Source organism: Mus pahari, chromosome 5 (assembly GCF_900095145.1).
Source record: "Mus pahari chromosome 5, PAHARI_EIJ_v1.1, whole genome shotgun sequence".
NCBI classification, from domain to species: Eukaryota; Metazoa; Chordata; class Mammalia; order Rodentia; family Muridae; genus Mus; species Mus pahari.
The window spans coordinates 20895783-20900188 of record NC_034594.1 but is presented as its reverse complement, the minus strand read 5'-3'; positions in this window follow the sequence as shown (position 1 = coordinate 20900188).

Below are 4406 nucleotides of genomic sequence, written 5' to 3'. Positions count from 1 at the left end.
AGAAGTCATCATCTCCCAGCTTCCTGTCTCTGCCCAAACCCAAACTCTGAGTCTTCAGTTTGGTGCTTACTCTCTCCCCTCCCCCTCCCTTTGTGTGTGGGTGGGGTGGGGGGGGTGGAGAGCAGAGAGGGAGAGACAGGACATTCCTTAAGCAACATAAGGTATTCTTACATAAAATTTCCTAGTCACTGTATAAAATTTACGATACAGTGTACTTACATAACTTACTTTTTCATAAAAGCGTTATATTTGCAGGATTTAAACATTTGAGGTGCGGTCCTTCTCAATAAAGGCTTGCTGCTGTAGAATGTCCCATCATGTGAGCATGAGCAACCGACGTGTCTCTCTCCCTTAGGCATTTTTGGTTGTCCCTTTTTTTACATTTTGCTATTTATTATATGTAATGTTGCCTCGACAATCCTGGCAGTGTCTCTTACATGTTTGAGAAAAGCTCCAGGATCATTAGGTAAGTGTGTCTTCGTCTGCGTTGGCAAACCTCTGACTGATCATTTCCATTTCACCGTTCTCTAGAGATGGATTTCAGTGCCCCATGTTCTTGCCATTCGAATGTGTCTGATGGCACACTGAGTGTTGGGAAGACAGCTTAGAGACACGAGTCCTTTGGCAGCTTGCTGCCATTATTTTCTGGTAAATAACATTTTTTTAAAAGAGATATTCAACTATTAAGAAGCACATAAGATATGAAATACAGTTAAGAGATGGGTGGAAAGGATATGATAAGGCACAGCCTTTCTTCTGAACAGTGGCCTGGAGTCCAACAGGTAGATGTCTGGGGAAAGGGCGCTCTCTACTTTTTATGCTATGTTGAATCATGTGTATACATCTGCATTGGCTATGTGCATGGGACTGCAGGTGACCGTAGGGTCCAGAAGAGGGCGTCAGCTCCCTTGGAGCTGGAATTACAGCTATTTGTAAGCTACCTGGTATGGGTTCTGGGAACCAAGCTCTGATCTTCTGCAGCAGCCATTTACACTCCTGCAGAATGAATAGCCCGTACAAAGCCTCTGAAGGACGGAGTTTGGGACACTCCTAAAAACTGAAGTGAAGGGAGAGTGATTGCCACACAGCAGAGGGAAGAGTTAGGTAAACTAAAGTATGGACGTGGGTGTGGCTAGGTCACACAGGGCCTGGGAACAACAGTACAATGGCTGCCATTATTATAGGCAAAATTAAAAGATATTACAATATTTAAATCAGGAAAAATATAATCTTACACTAATTTCCCCCCCACCCCACTCCCACATTGGTACCCTTACCACTAAAGACAGCCTAAAAGGCAAAGCATTAAATGGACTCCATAGGTTTTCAAAGCAGGAGCACATACAGCTGGAGAGGAATGGCAGGGCGAAGGCATGGGGGCAGGGGGGTTGCATGGGGAAAGAGTAAATCTAATAACACTCAAAGGCAGGGAAAGTCAGTGTGTGCTACTGAGCTCAAGGCTGCTGTGCTCCCCTGGGACACAGAGACTGGGGGTTAGGGCCTAGACCAGCAAGCCCTTCTTAGGTAAAAAGCCAAGAGAGAGAGAGAGAGAGAGAGAGAGAGAGAGAGAGAGAGAGAGAGAGAGAGAATCAGGAGATCAGAAGGTAAAGTGGATAGAAGAGAGAGAAGATTTATTAAAAAATTTAAAAAAAAAATAGTTTGGGATCTGGAGGTCTTGTACAAGCTACGGCTTGAGCCAAGCAAGCTTGTTTCAAAAGTAGAGCAGTTTATGTACGACTTCCAGGGGAGAAATGGGGCTGTCCAAAAAAAGCTACCGTACAGCGGGACAAAGTCAGCAGGAAGCTAATCAAACAGTGTTGCAAGAGAGGAACACAGGGTTTCTGGAGAACATTATAGGCCATGCATACAAGGGCCTTGAGACTGATAACTGATAACTCCATACAGTGGGAAGAGTTGAGATCTCAGGATCTGAGGTCACAGCTCGCCCAAGGCCCTGGCCCCAGGTCATTACCGGCTCTGACAAGGCATTTCTGATTTGGAGAAGGAGCTCTGTCCTTCTCCATATTCTAGGGCCAACAGGTAGATATCTGGGGGAAAGAGCTCTCTCTTTCTACTTTTTAAGTTTTATTTTTACCATGTTGAATTATGTGTGTATATCTGTGTGGGCTATGTGCATGGGACTGCAGGTGCCCATAGGGAAACCCGTGGGTGCTCAGTCAGGCAACCTCTCCACAGATACCAAGGGAAGATATTCCCTTTTGGCCTTCCTGTTTTGACCTATATGCTTATGACATAAGTCTCAGCACTTTCTCAACTTCTGTCTAACATGAAATTTAGAGACCCACAAACCATACATAGGAGTAGAACCTAAAGTCTGGATACGTGTTGGGTAGAGCGACAAATACATGGGGTGCCGCCTGGTAAAATAACCAGCTCCACAGAGCCTCAGAAGTTAATGATTACTGTGTGATTCTTTACATTCACAGCCACGAGAGCACACATCCGGGAGTCCTTTAGCCTGGGCTTGAAGAAACCCACTGCCTCCGAGAGCTCCCACTACAAACTAAAGTCCCATTCGCAAATCATTTCCCCTTCTAGAAAAAGGAAGCCTGGCAGTGTGGCTTCCGTCAGGGAGTCTTGTTCCTCCGGGTCCATAGAAAGAGGAAGCTAGTTTTCTGGATGGCTGTCCATCTATCTAATCTCACATGATTCCTCGATGACTTCTCTCCAGAACATATAACTAGAGGTAGAGGTGCAAACTGGTCTTCAGGATGCTCACCTGGTAGTCAGTAGTTGATGTCTCATGGGCTTTCCAGCCTGACAAGCAGGGAGCCATATGCCCTGACACTTTCCAGGTAGTTCTGGCTCCTAGTCACAGGGCCCGGGAGCTGCTGGCCCATTCTGGTTCCACCCAGCACTTCAACTCATTCTGCTTGTACATTAACACCCTAAATCCTTATCCATTCTTGATGCTCCTGGACCACCTTTTCAAACTTAACTCGGACATATGTCCTTATCAAAAAAATAAAAGGACTTGCATTTATTCCTCTCCAATGTCATCTGCAGAAAGCGGGTGGTTAGAAGGGATAACTTGTTATCTGGGAGTTAGAGAACCTGGCTCCTGGCTCAGCACACTTGGCCATTAATGAAGGCTGGCATGAACCGGGAGCAAAGGCGGTCCCATAGCCCAGGACTTATAAGTAAAGCTTTTAAACATTAATACTTAACTGACAAAGAAGCGTTCATTTCAAAGGACATCAGTTTTAACTCTCACCTTCACAATGATTTCTAAGTGCGTGCCCAACACTGCAGCCCTGTGCGTGATAGAATCATGCAGTCTCTGTGGAATGTAGTCAGCCAAGAACCGGAAGAGCTCCTGTCCTTCTGCAGCCACACCAAGCAAACTATCAGGGAGGGGAGCAAGTGATTTTAGAAAAGGTGGTTTGGTTCTGCCTATTTAAAAACTAGGGGGGGGGGGGAATAATCCAGAAACAGAAGAAACAGAAAAGAAGCAGAAAAGCTACCCATTTGGCAGCCCTAATAGCAACTTACAGAGCATTCTTCAAGTAAAGTGGCATGGACAAAGATTTGTGCTATGTTTTTGTATGTGTATGGATGTGAATGTGTGTGGGCATGTAGGTGTGTGTTTGTGCTCTAGGGTGAGTGGTACATGTGCCAAGACAAGTATATGGACATCAGAGAACCTTGGGGGGGGGGCAGTTTCTTTCCTTCCATCGTTACAAGGGTTCTAAGGATTGAGTGCAGGTCACCTGGCTTGTAGAAAGTTCCTTGAGCTGCCGAGCCATGAACTCTCTGGTGGATGCTTTGAGGCAGCTCCCCAAGTTCTCCGTGGAGTGTGCTGGCTCTTGAAGGTGTAGCCTCTGCCGGGCAGTTTCAGACAATTCATACTAGATTTGTTGATGCTTTGGGCCTCAGTGAACTCCAAAGGATGTTGCATTCTTTCCTGCCCAGGCCAGAAAGGGAACGCATACCCCAGTGGCCTGGTACAGAGACTGCCACGGCTGGAATACAAGTGGTAAACGTCTGTAGAATCCTCCATATGCATGTGAAGTGCTCTGATTGGTACCAACACCCTTTTCCAGCTGTCTAAGCATTCTGTTCAGCCTCTCTCTGCTGGGGCACCCTTCTGCCTCTCTTCACTTGCCACACTAGCTCAGTGGAAGGCTTCTCCTGAGTGATCTCTCAGCAAGGGGCAGGGTAGCTAGCGGCCTGACAGGAAGAGGAGTTCCGAGGCAGTGACAGGTGACAGGCCAAACTGCCAAAGTGGAAAAGTGCCTGGTTGTCTTAACTGCTGATCAGGATGGGGAGAGGTTACATTTCCTGTAATTTTTCCCCTTCTCTAAAGCTTGTTTGGGTACAAGCACATGCACGCACACAAGCACACACACACACACACACACACACACACACACACACACACAGAG